Raw genomic sequence first — 9,632 nt, 5'->3', positions numbered from 1 at the left:
TTACATAGCTATCTACCACAGAGTATTTGGAACCACTGGGGCTCTTTTACTCTGTTCACCCCACAGCTATCAGCAGACCTATATGAATAGCAGAAGTATCAGTTACACGAAGACGGGTTTACTGAATGTAATCGTTCACTTCATTACACCAATTTGTTGCTTGTCTACAACATTTCTACCAATAACATCAGTAACATGCAGGGGACCCATCGTACCAGCTGTTCTAGAGGCTTGTCTAAGCTCTCAGCCAATAGGAGTTAGGGTGTGGAGGACAGGGGCTTAGGGTGGGAGAGTTTAATTGGCTAACAGCCAGATGCATGACAGTCTGTCAAAAGGTAACTGGTGTTCCTGATGAAATTGTGACAGACCAGGTGAGATAGTTGGCTTTATTGCAATTGGCTGCCCATTGATAAAGAGGTTTAAACATACCAGGCTGTAGTGTTCAGTCTGGTTTAACCATGCTAGCAGCTACCTTAATTCTCTACAATAAGTTATATGTCACTATGAAAAAATGTATTTTTAGGGGGACAAAATGTTTGAGCACATGTTGGAATGGACTGATGTCCCAGAACCGTTCAAATCATAATGCTGGTACATGTGGAGTGAAGAGTTTGCCTCTCGGTCAATATGCAGAGGTGACAGAAGTGGGAGGGTTGTGACGTGAATTCAGGACCAAAGGTCAAAGGGGGCTGATAAGAGTATTGCCTCACATCAGGGTGTTTTCCAGCTCTCCCTCTTCAGCTCAGCTACCTAGAAACGCCACCTTCTTATGTAAAAGACTTAGAAAAACTGACCCTGGGCCTCCCGAGTGGCACAGCGGTCTAAGGCATCTGCATCGCAGTGCTAGAGGCGTCACTAAAGACCCAGGTTCGATCCCGGGCTGTATCACAACCGGCCATGATCGGGGAGTCCCATAGGATGGTACACAATTGGGCCAGTATCATCCGGGTTGGGGGGAGGGCTTTACTTGGCTCATCGCGCTCTAGCGACTCCTTGTGGCAGGCCGGGCGCCCGCATGCTGACCTCGGTCGTCAGTTGAACAGTGTTTCCTCAGGCACATTGGTGCGGCTAGCTTCTGGGTGTTAAGAAGCGCGGTTAGGCTGACCACCCAGGTTCATGGTAAACACACAGGAAGGAGACCTTGATAAACAGAACATTATTGGTTAACATATTACCCCTGTGGACAAAGAGGAAAAACCGGTGATTGGAGTATAAACAGAAAATAATCCTGAAAGCAAGAGGGAATTGGGGACATTGTTTGCTACCATACATAAGACTATGCACCTACCGTATAGGCTCTGGGATGAATGGTAAAAAAAAACGCTATAATTCAGCATCATACATTATGATTAATTAGATGTTTATGATTTAATAGATCAAATTCTTTATCCTAATAACACAGAACATTATTTAAAATCCCGTGTTCTACATCGGTTTCCCAAAGTCAGTCCTGAATCAGCTGTGTAGTGCAAGGGCAAACACGTGTACCCAAGGGGGCCCCTGGACCGAGTTTGGGAAACCCTGTTTTACATTCCAATGACCTTTGAATCCATAATTTAGGGACATGATGCGTTTGCTCAGGTCCTGGGATGAACAATATTACATAACTGCAGCAAAAGGAGGACAGTGAATGACGTATTAGCAGACCAGTTACAACTAGACGTCAGTTAAACACTTCAACCCAATCCATTACTAAGTTAATCATTTAATCACTACTAGAGAATGTGTCCATATGCATTACAATGGCAAGCTCTCATTGGTCAACCTGAACCACACCCCCAAGCATCTGCAGAGCAGCACAGCAATGAGAAGAAAGCGAGCGATTTCACAAACCACCTTTATGTGACAGTCTCTCTTTCAGCATGTCTCCCACGCTGACACTGCGCACCATTGTCGAAGCTAGAGAACTGCAAAGATGTTAGCCATTAACCCTTCGCTTCCTTTTACTGAAAGGTAGAAAATAGAAAGGTATTTGCAGTGGTGGCATCAGAGATATTCTACTCCCTTATTTTTTCTTGTTTCAAATGGAAGTCAGTGAACTGAGTAGATCAGACCCAACTGCTATCACATTGGTGTCTATGGGAGAGCCACCCCCTTAAGTAGACAGTGAAGCATCTTCATTTATCCTTATCTTTGGTGGCATTACAGGATATTGGGTCTGATTCTGGAACATTCTCTTCTCCACCAGAGGGTGCTCTGTCTCCATCTCTGTATAGATATGTCTTCCCCTCTCAATGTCGAAACGGAGCGTATCAATATTTATCCCAGGCTACAGTATGAACAACCCTAATTGATAAATCCCATAAAGAGACGTGAGACATTTTTAATATGTAGCGTAAGACCGTTCATTCTACACTTTTTAATTAGTTGAAGTGGTACACTTAAAATCATGACCTTTGTACATGACAAAAATCATTCACATTGGAACAAAAACAAATATATAAAAACAGCGTAAAAATAGAGCAAAAACTTCAAAACATTGTTAAAAAAAAAGGAAGCTTTTGGAGTGTGCTGACGAGCGCAGGAGTGGCACAGAAAAAGGCAGAAAACATGCTTATGGAATTAAAAGGAAAGATGTAAATGTAATTTTTCCTGATAAAACAAAGTGCGTGTGCTCTACAGTTCAGTATGCAGGCTAAGCTACCACACGAATAAAATCTAAACAGTGTTTTCCTTAGTGAATTTACAGAAGTACATCTAGTCAGATAAAGCTTTCACCACCATTCATATTTCATTTCATTCCAGTGCAAGTGTGGGTTATCCTGAAGCGGCAGCAACTAATCTTCCCAACTCTAGAAGTACAGTCACTTCTTCATTGTAGCTAACGGATGCTACATGTCTAACCCATTGTTTCTAGTGTAAATTAGCGGCTAATAGATTAGCAGTGAGTACAACTGCACCACAGGTTGCCGTTAGTCAATTAGCCTAGCGGCTAATGAGTTAGCGGCTAACAGAACTCTACAACGACTGAGCAGTGTTTTCCTTGGGGACTGACAGGCCACTCCTGGACTGGTGGTCTGTAAGACTTAAACATCATGATACGTAGTAGTCTAACTGGTTTAGCGATTATTAGTAGTAACATGTATACATGACTTCATATAAAGTACAGCAAGCTCAGCTAATACATGTACAGTACATACACCACAGCTCTGCCTGAATTCCTTTTGAGGTCAAAAAAGCCCTTTTTGTCCTTCCCTGGTCCCTCTACTGAACAGACTCTTCTAACCCTAAAGATAAAACAGGTTGTTGACATCTGGTAAAATACATTGCTAAGAGCAGGTATTTATTTTCATATTTTTTACTCTTACAGTATTGCACACAAATGTTAGACTTTTCAGTTCTAGCAGACTGTCATTCTTGTCACCCAACAAAGAGGAGAAGACTGGGTTTTTTCACGTTGTACATTTACATGACATGTTTCCCTGTTTTCCAAAGCAGTCAACCTACAGAGCAAGAGTCTGTCTCTGTAAATTCTCTCTTTTCCATTGAGGCATTAGTTACCCAGACAGGGAGATCTCATAGTCGCTAGCAGACAGTAGGGAGCACCCCACTTTCCTCACATTCTTGGCATTGGTGATACGTGCGGCCACCTCCACTGGTTTCTCGAAGTAAAGCACCAGGGCCTGCTCAGTGAGCACCGATGCCAGGAACTGCTCAAAGGTGATGGCCCAGTCTTTATCTATGCTGGTGCTGTGAGGCAGCCCCCCATCTCTGCCGTGGGGCCCACCTTCACCGTGAGGCCCGTTCCCTCCCCATGGGGCCCGTTCTCGCTGCGCACCAGGACCGTGTCGTCATTAATGTCCTCGCAGTGAAGCTTGTCGTCGAGCTCATGGGAGCCGCCGCTGAGCACCGAGTAGGACGACATGGACGTGTCGTCTTTGGTCTCGTCATCTGAGATGAGCATGGAGGACGATGTCCCTGTGTCCTTCGGGGACGAGTCCTCCAGCTTAATGTCCTCCATGGCAGACAGCTGCTCGCCCCTGCCGTCCCTCTTCGCAGGGCCACACTGCCTGGCCTGGCTCTCCTTCTCCCCCTCTCCCTGGCCCATCTGCTGGAAGACACCCCCAGGATCGGTCCCTCCATCTCGGGCTGGCCCACTGGTTTTGGCCTCCTCTGGATCGTCCTGGTCCTGCTCCTCCTGGTCCTTGGAATGGCAGAAGAGCTTGCCCACCTCGCCCATCTCCAGCAGCAGGCTGGTGACGGTGGCCGTGGCGTGGTACAGCTCCTGCTCCTGGGCGTCCTCGCTGAACATGTTGTACAGTGTCTTGCACAGCTCTATGAACTGGCTCTGAAGGAGAGAGAGAGAGGAAGACATACAGGTTAGCCTGGGAAGGAAGAGGTAGATTCATTGGCACGACACACACAATTTCATAGCCTCACACAGCCACATTGATCAAGTGGACTCCACTGACTCCCCCGGGTAGGTGGAGTGGATCTTAATGCTCTTACCTGGTTGAGTTTGGGCAGATCCTTCATGTTGTCCAGCTTGTTCTTGGTGCCCTGGTTCCACAGCCTCAGGTAGTGGCGGTAGTCAGGCGTGTGCAGTTTCTTCACTGTAGAAACAACAGAGGTGGCCGTTAAGACTTAAAGCTAGCAGCCTGGCACGCTTTGACTATTTATAGGAGGCCATAACAACAACTAATGTATGTGTTGTTGTCAAGGAGACAAGTGTTGAATGAGTAAGAGAACATGCACCAATAATGCCCTCAATAAACTGAAGTGGCATGCAGGCATAGCTTGGGGACCATTTAACATGCGACACTTCCAGCTGCACTTTGAAACTGTTCAATTCTATTAGGAACCATTGCTTTAATGGGAATTTTATTGTCTGGAAAATCAGTAATTATATCGTCCCTAATCAGCAACCGTAGACAATTTTTGCTCCAAGAAAACATTATACATAGAAAAGTAACAGTGCTTCCCCTTTTCAACATTTCATCCCAGAGTTTTGGGATGTGCGCACATGCGTGTGTGTGTGTATGGGGTCACATATGATTTGAGAGAGAGATCAAGAGAGACAGAGCAAGAGAAAGAGAGCAAGAGAGCAAGAGAGCAAGAGAGCAAGAGAGCAAGAGAGCAAGAGAGCAAGAGAGCAAGAGAGCAAGAGAGCAAGAGAGCAAGAGAGGTGAGATGAGGGAGAGGGAGGAGGTGAGCTGAAGGAGGTGAGATGAGAGGGAGGAGGAAGATGTGAGGAGGGAGAAAGAGGTAGGGGCCAAGATGAAGGTGGAAGGGGACTGCACCTGCAGAGGCCATACCACTGCCCCAGCCCTAAAGACCAACGGTGGTGCAAGTGTCTGGGCCTGTTGAGACACCAACGGGGACTGTACCTGAATGATCAGCTGAGAGCCCACCCCTCCTTGCCCTCTCTGTGAGTAGTAGCACCAGGTTTGGAGTCAATTCCATTTCAGTGTAGTCAATTCAGGAAGTATTTTTTTCCCTCATAGGAGGCAATTGGAATTGATATTGGAATTTTTGTTTACTTCCTGTATTGACGGAGTTTAAATGGAACTGACCCCAACCCTGTTAGCTACAGCTAACTTCCTTACAGTGAGATGAGCGTTCTTGAGGTACAGTAAATAAAGGCCTTTGCAACAAACAAGAAAAGGAACAGTAGACTTCGTGGCTTAAGGTATCATCATTTAGATTTGAGCATTTACAAACCAGCGATAGATACTCATGTCTCATAACTGTTCATAGCAGTGCGTACCTTTCTCAGTCTTGAATGTGACCCTGACAAAGCCATCATCCTTCTCGCTCTTGCACTTGGGGTCAAGGCCTGGAGGAAGGGAAGGGTCAAGAGTGCAAAGGTCAAAGGACACATTAGGAAGTCATCTGAAGAAGAAAAAAAAAAAAGTGAGAGGTTGAAATAGGTTGATGCATGCCATGAGTGGAGTGTGACTGTGATTGAGGGCACATAAGGCTCTGGTCAACAGTAGTGCACTATATAGGGAAAAGGGTGCAATTTGGGGTGCAAACATTGTGTAACCTCTGGCGTGTTGATGAGGACATGGCCTACCATTGGAAGTTTCCGGGGTGATGTCCTCAAAGAAGTACTGGGTGGCCTCGAAGGCAGAGTCTGGTTCCTCCTGCTCATGGGTCACCTCTGGGAGGGGACAGGAAGATGCAGCATTTTTGGGCCTTATCATTATTAGAATTGATAGCATTTATATAGCGCCTTTCCAGATGCTCAAAGTGCTGTAAGGGGCGTTATCATAACGCCTCAAACACTGCAGTTGAAAAAGTGCAATAAATTGTATCCATTTATCATCTTTCCATCGAGGCCTCACACATCCCAATGTTTGATCATAAGTCTGAAATCAATGCCTTTATCAGTCATTTCTGTATCCTCTTCTCGCTAAACATCTGTTAGTTCTCAACATATATCATATTATTCTGCCAGAGACAATGTTTCCATCTTTCTTTGTGGCTGGCAAAAGAAAAAAAGCTAACCCCATCATTGAGAGGACCAAAACAATAGCTGCTTCAGGCTTTGCTGTTATACAGGGAATTAACGCGAGCTGAGCCAGAGAGCCACGAAAGCTCTTCTGATTGAGAGGTAGATTTCCAGCCGAGTTAAAATACTGCTGTGTGAGTCTTAAGGGAAGCGGCGGTTGGTACTCCATATGCTCAATCAAGTGAGGGAGAGAACATAATTCATCTTTCCTTCTTTACAGTAAATAAATCCAATCCCCTATCCTTAAAACATCCTACCCCTCACTCAGTTATGACAGTATAGGTATAGTATATTTCTCTCTGGACTTCTCTCCCTCTCTGTGAACAGTACACACACACACTTACCAGGAATCACATGCATCTTGTACATGAGCTTCAGTTTCTCAGTCAGATCCCCATGGCATAAAACACCTGAAATACACCATAGATGCGATAATTTGTCATAACATTTCATTATGTCTATATAGACTTAATATCCATTTTGACCAGTTGCTACAATCATTCGTCAACTTCTATTTGATACACCCCCTCACCCACCTCCACCAATACTCACTCAGTCCACTAATAAACTCCCGGAAATTAATCAGAGAGTCTCCGTTATGGTCCAGGAGCCTGAAGAAGCGCAAGGCCAGGGGTCTGCGTGGGCCCCGTTGACAGGGGCCCAGGGGAAGAGCAGGGAGAACAGCCCCCTGAACTGCTCCAGGTCGATGCGGTACTGCTCCAGGTAGGGCAGGCTGGGGTCGTGGCGCTCCGTGGGGTTGCTGCCACCCGTTCCGCCCCAATAGCAGCTGGTCAGGTGTTCCGCCTGGAGAATGAAGATGGTAGAAATAGATTTGATAGATTCAAATGATAGAAATAGATTCAACAGGGGTTTAACGTGAATTAAAGATATATATTAAATTTATATAGCAGTTTTCTAGAACATTTAAGTATAAAGAAGCGAGGTGAGGTGGAATGAGACCGAATGGTGATACCTATGCTAAATGTGGGGAAATGTGGTCACCCACAGTGAGGAAATGCATATAGATACCACTGAATTGCTTTGCACAATGTTTCTAATGGATAAGTACTTGATGTCAACAGAGAACAATGTGAACATTGCACAACATTGGGTATTAAAAGTCCTCTACTTCTCACATCTTATACCAGCACCCCTGACCATTAGGAAGTGTGCTGAAGACTCATCCGTCTTCCTCCATGTCCTCTAACAGAACTGAGCAGTGAGCGTATGTTATGTTAATGGATGAAGAGTGAAATGCTGTTGCCAGGGTTTTAGGTCTGTCTCTATGGATATTAAGTCCCCGCTCCAATTATAGCCCATAATTCAGCGTTGCCGTGGTAGCAGGGCACCATGTGAGAGCTAGGAGAAATGAGACGCCCTGCCAAAGAGAAAGGGAGGCTGAGGAAAAGCAATACAGGAAGAGATGAGTTCCTTTAAGTTCCTATTGGCTACAGTATGGCTGTCACTCACCTTGAACAGAACGTAGAGCTCCTCCAGTTCGTCGATGCTGAAAGCGGTCTCCGTGACAATGGTTCTGACCTGAAAGAACAGTGGATTTAGGAGCTGCGTGAGGAGATCAGAACTAACCAGCATTGAATACAAATCAGAAACGATGGCTTAAAATGACTTGAAATCCTCCACACCCAACATCTGGTGTACCATAGTGTGTGAGATAGCAGGGGTCGTTACCACGTTGCGTTTGGTGGTGTCCTCGATGGTCTGGATGACCCTTAGCCTCTGTTTGAAGCGCATCTGCTCGATCACGTCTGCCCGGATGGAGCCAAACTTCTACAAACAGCCACACGGGACGAGAGAGAGGTCAACACTGCTGCTATCCTACGGCTGGGATATCCACTGAGACTGCATAATCACCAGCCAGAGTAAAGGTCAAAACAGAGTGACAGTTCTACCAGTGAATACACTTGGGTCTAGGAAGCAGGGTTGGGCTGAATTCCATTTCAACTTAATTGACTGAATAGAAATTGACCACATCTCTGACAGACTGAAGGAATGATTGCATGACGGGTGGATTGGACAGTGCCCTCGTCATGGTGCGAAGACTCACCTCGTAGGAGCTGCGGACCAGCTTGAAGATGTCCACCTCCGGGTGGGGATCCCCATCGTCTGTCAGCAGGGAGTGGAGGTGGGGGATGGGAGGCAGGGTGCTGTCCTTATTGGTCACGCTGTCCAGGTACCTACACACAAACGTTTCAAGCATATTCCTTAAATAAAGGCTTCTCTATGAAAAAGGTTATCACAACCAAATCCTTCGTATTGACAGCTTATCAATATCAAGCTTTAATTGAATTAAGAAGCGTTGTTATTGCGGTGTTTCAAAACAAGATGAAGATCGTGTCACTGCCGCCAAAACAATTTGACCTTTGACCTGACTCATGGGGTCTGCTCTTTGAGTGAAAACCTAAAGTAGCATGACTGACCAGCAAACTCATGTTGAAGGACCTAATTGGTTATGGTTAGGATTAAGGTCAGGGCAAAGGTTAGGGTTTTAATTTAGATTAGGTTCAGTGTTCCAGTCATGAGTTGGCCTACCAGTCATGTCCCTTTAGTCCAGGGCTGTTCCAATTCTGGTACTGCAGGGCTAAAACAGACCTGGTGCGCCAGGTGAATACAATTAACTACCAGGTAGAAACATATCAAGAAGAAGTGTTTGTCCTCCAATACCGAAATTGAAAAGCCCTGTTTTAGTATCTTTGGCCCCTTGTCGGTCTTCCACCCCCAACCATCCTCACCTTCCCAGCACGGTCATGGCCTCTCCATCATCCTTGGCCCCCAGCAGCTTGTGGATGTTGGCGTGCAGCACGCTGAGCGCCAGCTGGAAGATGACCTTGATGCCCTCGTAGAAGAAGCAGTCGACCACCACCACGGCACTCTCAAAGGGCATGACACTGAGGAACAGGGTGAGGAACCAGGAGAGGGAAATGGTAGAGATGACTCCCAGGTCCTGCATGCAGTCGTAGAGTTCAGGGACGTACTCCCTGGCCAGCTCCTCAAATACACCCTGGTCTACCAGAGCTCCTGGAGAAGTGGGAGGTTAGCGAGACAGAAAAAAAGAGGCCTATGCATACACTGATACAGTAAGAGGGAGAGCGATGCCAACAGATATGCACAAAGACTGAGGGACACATACACACGTGAACACAAACATAAAATAGAGACA

At 46.0% G+C, this 9,632-nt stretch overlaps 1 pseudogene; it reads right to left on the bottom strand.

Moving 5' to 3' along the window:
- Positions 1 to 2,320: 2,320 nt before the first annotated feature.
- Positions 2,321 to 9,632, bottom strand: part of LOC123744192 (TBC1 domain family member 9-like) — a 28,846-nt pseudogene continuing 21,534 nt past the window's right edge.

Source organism: Salmo salar, chromosome ssa08, assembly GCF_905237065.1.
Source record: "Salmo salar chromosome ssa08, Ssal_v3.1, whole genome shotgun sequence".
Classification (NCBI taxonomy): Eukaryota; Metazoa; Chordata; class Actinopteri; order Salmoniformes; family Salmonidae; genus Salmo; species Salmo salar.
This window is presented reverse-complemented; position numbering and strand designations above follow the sequence as displayed.